The sequence below is a fragment of the Salmo salar genome, chromosome ssa13 (genome assembly GCF_905237065.1).
Source record: "Salmo salar chromosome ssa13, Ssal_v3.1, whole genome shotgun sequence".
Taxonomy (NCBI): Eukaryota; Metazoa; Chordata; class Actinopteri; order Salmoniformes; family Salmonidae; genus Salmo; species Salmo salar.
In genome coordinates, this window is record NC_059454.1 from 86,644,738 (window position 1) to 86,661,388 (window position 16,651).

Sequence of the window (16,651 nt, forward strand, 5' to 3'; positions counted from 1 at the left end):
GTTCAACGGGGGGAGGATGTGCAGACTACACAAAGGAGCCATTCAAACTACTTGAGAAGAGTGGATCGAGCATAAAGTTATTTTGGATTGCAGATGTCACTAAATATGACAAAGCCGTGCCCAACAACCTCGCTGGAGTCAAAGGAACCATGAAATTGCACCAGGTCACCTTCACAGAGGCACGGAAAATAAAACACTGAAGTATCTTGCTTCTGTAGCAAACCAAGCATCTTCAACATCTGTTTCAATCCTGTGGAAGTGAACTTCAATGAAGACCACTATCAGGAGAACACCATCACTGATGTACAGCAAGATGAAGCTGTGGCCAAGTCAACACTAACTAAAAGTCTAGGCAGATTTGTCATTGTCAGCTATGAACACTGCCCCTTTGCAGTGTATTCATGGACGCAAAGGGAAGCCAGGCTTCCTCAAATATTTGACAAAAAATATATATATTTATAATATATATATATAAAATTGATCTTTCATCTCTGTGTTTTCATAATTTTCCATCAATTCGCAAGTGGCTGAATCTCACTGGAGAAATCATCAGTGTTGGCATTTGGATGGCATTTGCGTTCAACTAGTCTACAAGTAGGGCAATTTTTTTTATATACACAGTACCAGTCAAATGTTTGGACACACCTACTCATTCAAGGGTTTTCTTTATTTTTACTATGTTCTACATTGTAGAATAATAGTGAAGACATTAAAACTATGAAAGAACACATATGGAATCATGTAGTAACCAAAAAAGTGTTAAATAAATACTCTGCGTCTCACAAAAGCACAGCGGTGGGAACCAAAAATATAACATTTGGACTCATCAGACCAAGGGACAGATTTCCACCAGTCTAATGTCTATTGCTCACGTTTGTTGACCCAAGCAAGTCTCTTCTTATTATTGTTGTTCTTTAGTGGTGTTTTATTTGCAGCAATTCAACCATGAAGGCCTGATTCACACAGTCTCCTCTGAACAGTTGATGCTGAGATGTGTCTGTTACTTGAACTCTGTGAAGCATTTATTTGGGCTGCAATTTCTGAGGCTGGTAACTCTAATGAACTTATCCTCTGCAGCAGAGGTAACTCTGGGTCTTCCTTTCCTGTGATGGTTCTGATGAGAGCCAGTTTCATCATAGCGCTTGATGGTTTTTGCGACAGCATTTGAAGTAACTTTCAAAGTTCTTGACATTTTCCAGATTGACTGACCTTGACTGACCATCTTAAAGTAATGGTGGACTGTCATTTCTCTTTGCTTACTTGAGCTGTTCTTGCCATAATATTGCCTTGGTATTTTCCCAAATAGGGCTATCTTCTGTATACCACCCTAACTTGTCACAACAACTGATTGGCTCAAACGCATTAAGGAAAGAAATTCCACAAATTAACCTGTAACAAGGCACACCTGTTAATTGTTCATCCTCATGAAGCTGGTTGAGAGAAAATAGTCAAAATAAAGAAAACCCTGGAATGAGTAGGTGTGTCCAAACTTTTGACTGGTACTGTATATGTTTTACTTGCGCATGCACACACATAAATCAGTACCATGGACAGCCACATGATATCTGTTTCGGGTAATGTTTAAGTTTGTTTCCAGTGTATTAAACTAAGCTGGTTGATTTGATGATGTTTAAATGTTTAAGTTGAAATGGTGCTGGAATGGTGCTGGAATTGCGGTGCTCCTGTTGTCTTTGTGCTGACTTACAGTAACTCTGTGGTGATAAAGCCATAGTTGTTTAGTAAACTGTCAAACAAACTTTCTTGACCATGCTGCAGGTTATAATTGCTGCTGCCGGGGCGGCAGGTAGCCTAGTGGTTAGAGCGTTGGGCCAGTAACCGCAAAGGTTGCTGGATCGAATCCCTGAGCTGACAAGGTAAAAGTCTGTCGTCCTGCCCCTGAACAAGGCATTTAACCCACTGTTTCTGGGTAGGCTGTCATTGCAAATAAGAATTTGTTCTTAACTAACTTGCCTGGTTAAATAAAATAATAAAAATAACTGTTGGTATGCAATATTTGCTTTGTGGACTTCACCACACAGATGTTGCTATCCAGTTTTGTGATGAAACAAACGTATGTGTAGTTGAACTTATTCCGTGACTATTGTCTTTTTGTTGTCACGGCCTTATTGTATATCACGGTGGCGAATGAACGAATGGGTTTGAGCAAACAGCCTAATTATCACAACATAGGTTATAATATTACTTTTTTACTGGCTTGGCATCCTCAGTGATTTTACTCACTTACCGCTACCGCCCCTTTGTAGGCCAGGTACGGAAGGTGATTGGGAAGTGCTGATCACTTGTATGCAGCAGTATGGAGTGAGGAATGTTTCTGTCTGGTCATCTGTGCCAGACATTACCTTGTACTATGAAGGAGATGTGAAGGCAATGATCAGTGAGCCCAAGCCCTTGAGCTTAAGAGCATCTCGGCTGTCCGACACAGACTGGGCTGCTTTCTTGTCACATTAGTGCAACATCATCAAACAAACTGAGGAATGCAAGTTTGATAATTGTCAACCTGAGGTTCTGTTACAACTTTTGCTGTAAAGAAATAATTTGTAATTGTCCATTTTAATCTTGCACTGTTCTGCACAAACTTAAACACATCTGTGGATGTTTTAATGTTACATTAATGTTTTTACAAGACATTGCACAGAGCAATTTCATTCGTTTTTAATCAAGTGAGCAATTGATGTAATGTAGAAGAACACTTTCTTATACGTTTTGTATTTTAATGTTTGAATGTCATTACTGTACTTCAAGAACTTTACTATGTATGTATTACATTGATTCTTAACTGTTTTAACATTGTTTGAAAAATGTATCATAATGCAGAATTGTAATCATTTTTAGAAGTTCATTGCCATGTTCATGATGAAATGTTTCTGCGTGATAAACATTTGAGTCACATTTTTTGTAATTTATTAAGCATTAAAGGCATCATTGTTGTTGAATAAGAAACCATACTGTTTATGTATGTGTGTGTTTCTGTAAGAGGGAAAGAGATCTGCCTAAAAAAATGACACTGTAAAATAATAGTCATTCGGTGCAACCAGCAATGATAATTCAGTACTTAATGGTTAAAAACAATTGCATTATTTCATTGTCTAAAAAAATGCAGAAAGAATCTCGTCTATAAGAGAAAAATGCATTTTTGTAAAATTGTATATGGATTTAATTTCTCTAACAGAAGTTTTAGTTGACAGTCATTCAAAATGTGGGATCGTCCAGTGAAAAGTACAAAAATGTAAAAATTATACTGTAATTTTTAACTTCTTTGATGTTGAATAACTGAGACCATGTTAATATTCATATTTTACTCTTCTTTGCTAGAAATAATGGTCAGAAAACAGTTTTTATATAAAAAAATGAATGGTCACACAGGATGACTTTTTTAGGTGGTAAATTGAAGTTGCATAAAAAGCGACAAATCCTGAATGTGCATACAAATTGTAAGTAACACTCAAGGGAACATAAAAACTGTTTCGAAATTAATATTTTTCCCTTTTAAAATGTTTTTGAAAACCTTATTCGTCATTGACCCAAATATTCTGACACTTCTCATCTCTGCTTCAGCCACGAGCTGCTTTCCCCGATGATCCATCCACAGTAGGTAACCACTCTCTCTTGGAGCGCCGTCATTCTGTGGAATATTTTAGAAACAAAATATAGTAGGCATATCAGTGTCACTAGCCTTGTTGTAACACCCCTCATTAATGGCAAGCTGTTTCCATGGTTCCAGACAGACAGCATAGTTAATTTCTCAGGCTAGCCATGCTTAGTCCATAAAGAGAGGAATAGAAGCTAGGCCACAAATAAGTGGTGAGATAGTATGTTCATGTGGCACAGCACTCTTATACCTGATGGACTTTGTTGTTCACTGGCTCTGGTTTGGTCTGGGTTTCCTTCTAGAGGACCAACTTCTTCCTCTGATTCAGAATCACTCTCCTCTTCCTGCTCCACTAGCTCCTATTCTGTAAAGCCACGGCCAGCTTCTCTGTGAACAGACAAAGCTCTCATAACCTGAGCTACTGGGTGGGTCCCTGATGGGCATAGAGAACTGATTATGGCAGAGGATAGACATTTATTCAGTACCTTTTCTCTTGCATCCTGGCACGAGTGATGTAGCATTGCTTCATCACTCTAAAAAACAAAATACAATTATTCTAAAACACGCAAGTGACGTCATCATGACAATGTAAAATATACAAATACAATTTCAAATGCCGTAGTAAAGGGGAGTTACAAGTACAATTTGAAATGTTTAGTAATGTTTTATAGCCCACCTGTGTTTTGAAACTCACCTCTTCTTGGGTTGTTTTTCCCCCGTCTGCTGAGTGAGCTCTGTACACCAGATGGTGCTGTTTCCCTGTGTTTCAGTTACGTCTACAGTTTTCTGATCACTTTGTGGATTAGGTACAGCCACAACAGGCTCACCCACAGACTGAACCGTATTCTAAACTTGACTTACCAATGCCAAATCATTCCTATAAAGTTATGTACAGGCAACTGTTGTTTTTTTGTCTTTCAATGTATCCTGTCCTGTTCCTTTTCTTGTAAAAAAAAAACAATGCATCGACTTTAGAAAAAGAGAATTAGTGTGTTAAAATAACATGAAATGTGTTATATGCACTGAGTATAGAAAACATTAGGAACACCTTCCTAATATTGAGTTGCGCACCGCTATAAGGCGTCAAAACCATTCCACAGGGATGCTGGCCCATGTTGACTCCAATGCTTCCCACAGTTGTGTTAAGTTGGCTTGAAGTCCATTGAGTAGTGGACCATTCTTGATAAACATGGGAAACTGTTGAGCGTGAAAAACCCAGCAGTGTTGCAGTTCTTGACACAAACCGGTGTGCCTGGCACCTACTACCATACCCTGTTCAAAGGCACTTAAATCTTTTGTCTTGCCCATTCACCCCCCTGAATGGCACACATGCACAGCAAACCACCCTGCAGCACACCACCCTGCAGCACACCACCCTGCAGCACACCACCCTGCAGCACACCACCCTGCAGCACACCACCCTGCAGCATACTGCTGGCTTGCCAGATGCTGCTGGAAGTGGTGTTAGAGGGCCAGTAGGAGGCACTGTTTCCTTTGGTCAAAAAAACAAACAACAAATATCCCAATGCCCTAGGGCAGTGATTAGGAACATTGTCCTGAGTAGGATGTCGTCTTTCAGATGGGACGTTAAATGGGTGTCCTGACTCTCTGTGGTCACTAAAGATCCCATGGCATTTATTGTAAGAGTAGGGGCGTTAACCCTGGTATCCTGGCTAAATTCCCAATCTGGCCTTCATTCCAATTGGCTCATTTATCTCCTCTGTAACTATACTCCAGGTCATTGCTGTAAATGAGAATGTGTTCTCAGTCAACTTACCTGGTAAAATAAGGGTTAAATTAAAATGTCTCAAAGCTTAAAAATCATGTTTTAACCTCCGCTTCATATACATTGATTGAAGTGGATTTAACAAGTGACATCAATGAGGGATCATTGCATTGAACTGGTCAGTCTGTCATGGACAGAGCATGTGTTCTTAATGTTTTGTGTACTCAATGTATCTAGAGTTAGAAAAATGTATTGACGTGTCACTCCACTATGATACTATAATACAGATTTTCTTTTTTAAACCACATTGTGGACCACTCAAATTGAGTTTTGAAACACTAAAAACAATCATAGGCAAACATGGTACAGGCGTAATATATATTCTATACACATTTATGCATAAAGTACAGCGGATAAAAGGACAATTGGGCCCTTATAAAAATGAAGTATCCGTTGGAGGATAAGGTGGCAGGCTTTGGCACAGGCATTTACATTATTGTTACCTGATAAAATGTCACATAATGGGTTATTTTCATCAAGACTGTTAAAATTTTGATTTTGGCAGGACAGCTGACCAAAAGATCCTCCTTAAGTTCATTGTATAACCCACTGTAAAGCAAGCAAGCAATAAAGCCTACCTGGTCTGACAGTGCCTCCTCTGGCCATGCCACATATTGCACAGCAATGATCTGACCTTGGATTGCCAGCTGCTTGTGTGGACAATAATGCAGACCATCCATCTCCCTCTTTAGGTAATTTGCAGCAACCAGAAGAACTTGAGCTGGTGGATGGGAAATAAATATGAAAATGATTAAATGGTGTTGTCTGCTGTGGTTTAAAAACAACAAACATACAAAAACCAGTGTTGCATATTACAGACATCATTCCTTCTTGAAAAGGTTCACCTCACTCACCTGAGCCATCTGCCACTGACTGTGTGAATATCTGAGGGGTGTGAGGGAAGAAATAATGGCCACCAACAACAGTCTTCTTCAGCATAATGCTGTCCTTCAGTGTTGGTCCAATGAAGAGTTTCACAATATACAGTATTCAGAATCAGACAGAATATTATTTCAAAATGACCAATCAGGAGTGTCTGCCTGGCAACGTACTGTATGTTGATTTGCTAAGTTGTGAATCACTAGGTTAGGTTGAGTTCAGTACCTACTGAGTGAAAGCTCTTCATTCTGTGGTTGTCTATGTCAGGTCGAGACCTGTTTGGATTACTCTGCTTGAGGGTGTAGTTTTGGAGGTAGAGCACAGTTCCAACATTCAGTCTCTGGTACCACTCTGGACACAGCTCATTCTACACGTTGATCTGCGACCTCGAAGTAAGTCTGGAGCATGGAGAAATACACAAAGAGCGCCAATCCTGATGAGACACTTCATACAGACAACATTCAAAGAAACGTTAACTATATTGTCAGGGTTGAGTAGAGAAGAGATGGTATATGTGTAAAGTGTTATTATGATATAGATACTACTCACCTGGTTCAGGTAATCACCATTGTAATTCTCACAATAGTTAGCAACTGAAATTCTAATTTTACCATCCAGAACCTATACTCTGCCTTCAGGACCCTCATTATTCCTGAAAGAGACAGGTAATGTTTGTGGCCCATCTGCAGGGGTGCATCACTTTGCAATGCCACAATGTTTCTAAATCCATCCTTGGTAACCATGGGGAGGGAATCCAAGTCCTTAATCTTGCGCAAAACATTAGACTTCTTAAGTGAACCATGTTCAATCTTCTCAGTGTAAACACAACCCTGACCAAATAATTTCTTATTGTAAACAAATGAGCACTGGGTAATGTTATTATAAATTCCACTGCGAAGAAGGTTTTTGTGGACCAGATCATTTAAACTACGGTATGCACGTGGCTTGCCAGACTCACTCACTGTCGTGTCTTAGCTGTAAGGTTTTTGTTGTGTCAAATATCTCTGAAGTCAAATAACAGCATCAGTTTTGTCAATTTGAAGTGTATGAGTTTTTGCTGTAAAGAACTGTCCCAAAGTAGAGTAAGAAATATGTCAGATTCGATGTTTTTTCAACTTCTTCAGGTATGGTTCATTAATGTGCATAACAGACCGTGCGCTGGGCGAAATGGGTTTGTTTACAACAAGTTAGCTAACGTTAGCTGCTAAAAAAAGTACCTAGGTAGCTATGTAAACACAGTTTAAACAGCCATTTGCTGACTACTGTACAGCAGCTGACCACGCAAACAAGAGTTACCGTTAACCATCAACCCAGTGCTAGCTGTATATGTCTTGCCAAATCAAATCTTGCAGAAAAACGTGACTGTAGTAACTAACTCAGCTGCTAGCCAGCCAGATAGCTAGCATGCTAATGTTACTGATATGATATCCGTTCTTACGGTTTATGATTAGCTAGCTAGCTAACGTTGGCTACTTTTTGACTTATGAAAATCACGACAAGTTGGTTGGAAAAGTGTAGCTACAGTATACTTTCTGGTAGTAGGCCGAATTTATCAAAGTTCAGCTTTTGCTTCGGCGCCAGTGGATTTGAATATAGGAAGCTGTCATTCCACACATCAGCGACGCCGCACTGACAACGTAGCCTACTACATACATACACTAACGTTACAGGACCAAAAGTATGTGACACCTGCCCGTCGAACATCTCATTTCAAAATCATGGGCATTAATATGGAGTTGGTACCCCTTTGCTGCTACAACAGCCTCCACTCTTCTGGGAAGGCATTTCACTAGATGTTGGAACATTGCTGCAGGGACTTGCTTCCATTCAGCCACAAGAGCATTATTGGGGTTGGGTGATTAGGCCTGGCTCGCAGTCAACGTTCCAATTAATCCCAAAGGTGTTCGATGGAGTTGAGGTCAGGGCTCTGTGCAGGCCAGTCAAGTTCTTCCACAGCAATCTTGACAAACCATTTCTATATGGACCTCACTTTGTGCCATTGGGCATTGTCATGCTGAAACAGGAAAGGGCTTTCCCCAAACTGTTGCCACAAAGTTGAAAGCACAGAATCGTGTAGAATGTCGCTGTTTGCAGTAGTGTTAAGATTTCCCTTCACTGGAACTAAGGTGCCTAGCCCAAACCATGAAAACAGCCCCAGACCATTATTCCTCATCCACCAAACTTTACAGTTGGTACTATGTATTCGGGCAGGTAGAATTCTCCTGGCATCCGCCAAATCCAGATTTGCCTGTTGGACTGCCAGATGGTGAAGGGTGATTCATCACTCCAGAGAGTTTAATGGCGGGCGAGCAATACACCACTCCAGCCGACGCTTGGCATTGTGTATGGTGATCTTAGGCTTGTGTGTGGCTGCTTGGCCATGGAAACCCATTTCATGAAGCTCCTGATGAACAGTTCTTGTGCTGATGTTGCTTCCAGAGACAGTTTGGTGTTGCAACCGATGGCAGACGATTTTTATGCGCTTCAGCACTTGGCGGTCCCGTTCTTTGAGCTTGTGCGGCCTACCACTTTGTGACTGGGCCGTTGTTGCTCCTAGACGTTTCCACTTCACAATAACAGCACTTACAGTTCACGAGGCAGCTCTAGCAGGGTAGATATCTGACGAACTGACTTGTTGTAAAGGTGGCATTCTATGACAGTGCCACGTTGAAAGTCACTGAGTTCTTCAATAAGGCCATTCTACTGACAATGTTTGTCTGTGGAGATTGCATGGCCGTGTGCTCGATTTTATACACCTGTCAGTAACCTGTCAGTAACGGTTGTGGCTGAAATAACCAAATCCTTTAATTTGAAGTTGTGTCCACATACTTTTGTATATATAGGGTATTTTAACAGGACTGGATTCCTTTCAGAGTTACATCAGAGAGAATAAACTTCAGTTATACATGAATGAAAACACGCAGAATAAAGTGCACAAAATGCATGTTTTTTTTTATATTTATTTTTAAAGATACCACATTATCAAGATTAATAGATTTATAAATAATTCAATATCACTATCACATAATTAATATCCAAGCTGTTTCAGAATGTAAACTTTTTATTTGTTTATTTTTAAACAATATTAACAATATGTTAAAGCTTATTTTTGATGGTATATACAGACAGAAAAAAACAAGCCATACAATAGACTGTGAAACACCATAACACCAACTTGCTGAACTGAAGAAAATAATAACCTCACCTCCCCAAATAAGACACTTCAATAATCTGTTACAAAATACTTCTGTTTGTTTTACTTTCAAATCATGTAACATATATTCAATCTATTTGACATCTCATAAAATAAACAACTATATAATCTCAACATGTTTTGTACATTCTATAATACAATATTTTCAATTCGTTTTCTGCAATGCAATGGCTAATATGTACCAGGTTCGGTTTTTGTTTGTCTTACTTTTTCCTGGCAAATGTTTTACAGTATGCATTGATTGACCCTCCACCCCATATACTGCAAGGATGCACAGTCCACTCTAAAGGTCACAAATGCAAAAGTCAAAGTAACATGATGCCTTTAAAAAAAGAATGACACTTGATGAAGAATTCATGAACATAAAAATATAGTCTGAAACGGTGAAACAAAAAGTGCATAATCTACTGCTGGGGGAGACGGATTAAACAGAATCATAGAAACAGCCAGTACCATTTGATCTAACGCAGCAATCACAATGAACAAACACACATACCAATAAACATGAACATTTGTATAAACTGAAGCAATACACAGCAAACACACAATGGCTCTCAGCATAACCTTAAATGTAGGAAATCATCTGTGGCACTGGGTTAATGGAAATGAATAACTGCCTCTGGTTTCAAATGGGGTCAACTAATGCAAATTCTTTACATACGATGGTTAGCTGGAGAGTACACTGGACACTTGTGAGAACATGGTTTACTGTTATTCTATGAGCTTGATATTTAAACATACACTACATGTTCCTTCAACCAGCTTCAAAAGGCAGTCTACCTTATGATTGGACATTGAGCACACTGAACCAACAACAGTTTTTATGATAAGGTTGAGTGGAGGACAACCTAGGGAGTCGTTTTGCTGACAATCAACAAACAGTATTTTAAAATGATGCAGCATTAATAGGACAGTTGTCTAAACAAATCTGCATGTAGGTCTTGAATAGAGTCAATGTTGTGTCTTTAGAGTAATAACAAACTGACACAGTAATGATGTTGAAACAATGTGTTGCTCATATCACTTAAAACAATGTTTACGTTGGGCTGACCCCAGCAATAGGCCAACACAAGTTCTACTGAAAAATAGAATGGCTCCCTTTTCCCTCATGCCAGCATCATTCTCAGACCAGTTGACCTGAGTCTTTAGTGTGGATTAGTCATTCTAACAAAGTATTTAGCAGATACAAGCTGTACCTCAGTAAAGATACTGCTTATATTTATGGTTGAAGGAATGTTAAAGATATTTTAATACAAAAATATTTCCATTTCATTCACATAGTAGTATAGTATACAACTATATCTCTTTTACATGAGTACAAACCTGCCTAGAAACTTTTTTTCTTCAAAATTGACATTGCACATAGTAAAAGGGTAAAACAGCACATACTTTAAGCATTCTACAACTTTCTTTAAGCATCTCTTCAACCTAAATGAACAGCACCAGTCTTCATGAGAGTGACTGTGACAGATGAAGTGATAGTGACTCAATGTACACAGCAGAGACTGCTAGGATTGTCATTAACATTGTACAGTTAAAGATTGTTATTACTCCGCAATGCATTTCAACCTTCATGTCAAAGGGCACATTTAGTTTGATTGGAATTCCAATATGATGTTACATTTTGTTATGGCTAGTGACTTAATCATGTAAAGGAATTTTGAGGCATACATACAGAAGGTCTGTTTGACGGATGTTTCACAGAAGGACTTTCCCATTCAAATATTACAATATCTAATGAACGTGGGGGAACTCCAATCTGATACTAATGATGTAGTTATTTAGCTAATGTAACTTTAAAGAAAATAAGAAGAAATATGTAGTATTATTTGATTGTCATTTATATTAGCAGGTCATTTATCTCTGGTTAGTATTTTGTTATTACACAGTTTTCCTGAAATCACCAGAGTGTATGGACACAATAACTCATACATGGATAAATCCACTAATAGACTCCCTCCTACCAAATATATATATATTAACCGACTAGCAAATATAAACCATGTAACCAGAAAATTATGACAAGTTGTTAATGTAATACTGAGAATAAATGTGTGATTATTAATAATTTGTGGTTATTTCCACAAATAACCTGAGAAGAAAATTGCGTTACGAAAGCATACATAATCAATGTATGACAATTACAATATATTAGTGACATCTTCTTAATCATTGCAGCATCTGTTACATTTGATACAAAACAATAAGTAAAATAGTCCTTGGTTAGTAGTTTATGGTTGTGAGCCATTTAAGGCATTAGGACCCTACCCACTGGGCACAAACTGGTTGAATCAACATTGTTTCAATGTAATTTGTCAACGTATTGTGATGTGGACTCTACATGGAAATAACATTGGATTTGTAAAAGTCAAAGTCATCAAACTGTTGTTCAGAGGCTGAAATTCCAACCACAGGATTATGCCATCATTGTAAGCCATTTTCAACATAGAAACCTTGTATAAAATGTCGAACATGTACCTTTAACACAACATCAGATCTTCGACGTTATATCCACCATTAAAAAAAAAAATTATAGGCTGGGCAGCACCTCCTACTGGAGAGTTGCTCCATCTACAGTACAGCTATTCATTTGGTCTCCCATGCAGGGTTTTAACCAAGCCCAGCTTTGATATTTGTCACTGACTACTACCAATGTGCTATCGTGAGAATGATTATTGAGACCTCTTAATAACAAAATATATTCACTGTTGCTATCGAAGTCATTCCAATGGGTAGGTTTAACAGATCAAATTAAATGTAACCATACTTTATAAATCATACAGTATATCATCAATTAATACTAGTTAGGCATATATAGCATTTAAAAACTCATCAACAGCTATTGTTTCAATTCAACCCCGGGTTCAACAAAATATAGACAATACATATAGGCCTAGGGTTTCAAGCTTGGAGAGATTGGAAACCCAAATTGGTCTACACGGACAAGTTCTGGCCTGGTTTAGATCTTATCTGTCGGAAAGATATCAGTTTGTCTCTGTGAATGGTTTGTCCTCTGACAAATCAATTGTAAATTTCGGTGTTCCTCAAGGTTCCGTTTTAGGACCACTATTGTTTTCACTATATATTTTACCTCTTGGGGATGTCATTCGAAAACATAATGTTAAATTTCACTGCTATGCGGATGACACACAGCTGTACATTTCAATGAAACATGGTGAAGCCCCAAAATTGCCCTCGCTAGAAGCCTGTGTTTCAGACATAAAGAAGTGGATGGCTACAAACTTTCTACTTTTAAACTCGGACAAAACAGAGATGCTTGTTCTAGGTCCCAAGAAACAAAGAGATCTTCTGTTGAATCTGACAATTAATCTGGATGGTTGTACAGTCGTCTCAAATAAAACTGTGAAGGACCTCGTCGTTACTCTGGACCCTGATCTCTCTTTTGAAGAACATATCAAGACTGTTTCAAAGACAGCTTTTTTCCATCTACGTAACATTGCAAAAATCAGAAACTTTCTGTCCAAAAATGACGCAGAAAAATTAATCCATGCTTTTGTTACTTCTAGGCTGGACTACTGCAATGCTCTACTTTCTGGCTACCCGGATAAAGCACTAAACAAACTTCAGTTAGTGCTAAATACGGCTGCTAGAATCCTGACTAGAACCAAAAAATTTGATCATATTACTCCAGTGCTAGCCTCCCTACACTGGCTTCCTGTTAAGGCAAGGGCTGATTTCAAGGTTTTACTGCTAACCTACAAAGCATTACATGGGCTTGCTCCTACCTATCTTTCCGATTTGGTCCTGCCGTACATACCTACACGTACGCTACGGTCACAAGACGCAGGCCTCCTAATTGTCCCTAGAATTTCTAAGCAAACGGCTGGAGGTAGGGCTTTCTCCTATAGAGCTCCATTTTTATGGAATGGTCTGCCTACCAATGTGAGAGACGCAGACTCAGTCTCAACCTTTAAGTCTTTACTGAAGACTTATCTCTTCAGTAGGTCCTATGATTAAGTATAGTCTGGCCCAGGAGTGTGAAGGTGAACGGAAAGGCTGGAGCAACGAACCGCCCTTGCTGTCTCTGCCTTGCCGGTTCCCCTCTTTCCACTGGGATTCTCTGCCTCTAACCCTTTTACAGGGGCTGAGTCACTGGCTTACTGGTGTTCTTCCATGCCGTCCATGGGAGGGGTTGCGTCACTTGAGTGGGTTGAGTCACTGACGTGGTCTTCCTGTCTGGGTTGGCGCCCCCCCTTGGGTTGTGCCATGGCGGAGATCGTTGTGGGCTATACTCGGCCTTGTCTTAGGACGGTAAGTTGGTGGTTGGAGACATCCCTCTAGTGGTGTGGGGGCTGTGCTTTGGCAAAGTGGGTGGGGTTATATCCTGCCTGTTTGGCCCTGTCCGGGGGTATCATCGGATGGGGCCACAGTGTCTTCTGATCCCTCCTGTCTCAGCCTCCAGTATTTATGCTGCAGTAGTTTATGTGTCGGGGGGCTAGGGTCAGTCTGTTACATCTGGAGTATTTCTCTTGTCTTATCCGGTGTCCTGTGTGAATTTAAATATGCTCTCTCTAATTCTCTCTTTCTGTCTTTCTCTCGGAGGACCTGAGCCCTAGGACCATGCCTCAGGACTACCTGGTATGATGACTCCTTGCTGTCCCTTGTCCACCTGGCCGTGCTGCTGCTCCAGTTTCAACTGTTCTGCCTGCGGCTATGGAACCCTGACCTGTTCACCGGACGTGCTTGTTGCACCCTCGACAACTACTATGATTATTATTATTTGACCATGCTGGTCATTTATGAACATTTTAACATCTTGACCATGTTCTGTTATATTATCCACCCTGCACAGCCAGAAGAGGACTGGCCACCCCTCATAGCCTGGTTCCTCTCTAGGTTTCTTCCTAGGTTTTTGGCCTTTCTAGGGAGTTTTTCCTAGGGAGTTTTTCCTAGCCACCGTGCTTCTTTCACATGCTTTGCTTGCTGTTTGGGGTTTTAGGCTGGGTTTCTGTACAGCACTTTGAGATATCAGCTGATGTACGAAGGGCTATATAAATAAATTTGATTTGATTTGATTTAAAATGTAATCTTCATGTTTATCATTAATATGTTGGATTCACCACCCTCTCCATCTCAACCAAAAATGTAAGTTAAAGAATGGGACTAAATCAAATCAAAAACTTTAAATGCACCTAAAATACAGTTTGATTTGATTTAGTATATTCTTTAACATTGCCTCTTGGTTGAGATGGAGATGTGAATCCAACATATTCATTATTCATTTGTAGACATACTGAATTTGAAGCCAGACTATGTCAGTGGCACCACTTTTGCAATAAATAGCCTATTAACTTGTCGACAACTTAACAAATGATATGTTGGATTGATGTCTCCAACTCAACCAAAAATAAAAGTTAAAGAATAGGATTAAGCCAGTGGCTCAGATGAAACCATCCAAATGTTAGATATCCTTTAAATGTTGATATTTGGTTGTAGTCCACCAAACACAATTCAATATTACTTTTGTAATACAGTAAATAGCCTAAAGTTAAGGCTATTTTACAAACTAATGTAACAGTATTTATTCAACCTAAATGACTAATGCATCCATGGCCACATTTTCAGATTAGCCTACTGTAACTCTAAATGTCTTATGTAATCATAGAAAGCGTGCATGTTCAAAATAGCATGCGAAGGTCGCAGGTCTGTAGAGATTGCTATAATACTTGCTATAATAATCTGTGCAGAATCTTGAACAGAATTGATCACTTTCACTATGTACTTTTAAATGTAACCTCAACTGCAATCCATCTCATTGGGTTGTGCTATGAGATGAAGCACAGTGATAACACATTAAGTTGTTGTATAAATACAAAATATCTGACATTCTATTCCCATTTGAACTTTGATGTGCTTTTAAATGGTTGAAATCGCAGTGATAACAGATTTAGATGACAACTGAACCAAAAATCAGACATTGTTTTTCCATTGGAATTTGGTTGTGCTTTTAGATGGTTGAAAGCATAGTGATTACACATTGGGAATTCAACAAACTTCTGGTTGTCTTTTTGAGTGGGTGAATAAATGTTGAAATCTCATTGATCAATGTCTCAACCAAATATGACCCACATTTCCACATTAAAATGACGTGGTGTGCCCAGTAGGTATTGTTTTATATTTAAATGCCAGAATAAAAATGCACACAGTAGAACAGCAAGACATAGCAATAATGGCTGCCTGCTTACACTTGTTTTGAAATATATGGTCAATTAACAAACATGCTATGGTAGTCTACTAATAAGGTTTGCGCCGTCCATTAAAGTGTGAATAAAAAAATATGAAGCCTGATTTTTATTGATTATTTAATGAAAATGTTGGCATTAGTAATTGGTACTTTTCTTTAGTTTTAGAAAATCAAATGTCAAAATATTTGATTCTCTAGTGAACATAAATAGGGTTATACTTGTATGAGGATAGGTTTCCAGTTGCTTTGTCAGTCATTAAAAAAATATTTTTTTCAAACATGGACTAATAGTGTTGGGTGGTGAACATACTATAGTGTTTAATAATGATATCAACTACAGTATACAGTGCATTCGGAAAGTATTCAGACCCCTTGACCTTTTCCACATTTATTACGTTACAGCCTTATTCTAAAGTGCATTAAATAAAAAATAATTCCTCCTCAATCTACACACAATACCCCATAATAACATAGCGAAAACAGGTTTTTAGAAATGTTTGCAAATTTATATAAAAAAACGGAAATACCTTATTTACATAAGTATTCAGACCCTTTGCTATGAGACTCAAAAATTGAGCTGAGGTGCATCCTGTTTCCATTGATCATCCTTGAGCTGTTTCTACAACCTAGATTGGAGTCCACCTGTGGTAAATTCAATTGATTGGACATGATTTAGAAAAGGCACACACCTGTCTATATAAGGTCCCACAGTTGACAGTGCATGTCATTGCAAAAACAAAGCCATGAGGTCGAAGGAGTTGTCCGTAGAGCTCCGAGACAGGATTGTGTCGAGACACAGATCTGGGGAAGGGTACCAAAAAATGTCTGCAGCATTGAAGGTCCCCAAGAACACAGTGGCCTCCATCATTCTTAAATAGAAGAAGTTTGGAACCACCAAGACTCTTCCTAGTGCTGGCCGCCCGGCCAAACTGAGACATCGGGGTAGAAGGGCCTTGG

At 39.0% G+C, this 16,651-nt stretch overlaps 1 long non-coding RNA gene across 2 annotated transcripts; it reads right to left on the reverse strand.

Moving 5' to 3' along the window:
- Positions 1–3,077: 3,077 nt before the first annotated feature.
- Positions 3,078–7,760, reverse strand: LOC106567771 (uncharacterized). Of its 2 annotated transcripts, XR_006758384.1 has the most exons (6): positions 6,825–7,760; positions 6,501–6,673; positions 6,251–6,344; positions 4,096–6,117; positions 3,861–3,997; positions 3,078–3,643 (listed from the first exon to the last, which is right to left on the reverse strand). It is a non-coding gene; the product is annotated as an uncharacterized lncRNA (long non-coding RNA). The 2 variants fall into 2 exon arrangements; XR_006758383.1 differs by lacking the exon at positions 6,825–7,760 and having other exon boundaries at positions 6,501–6,814.
- Between the last annotated feature and the right edge of the window lie 8,891 nt (positions 7,761–16,651).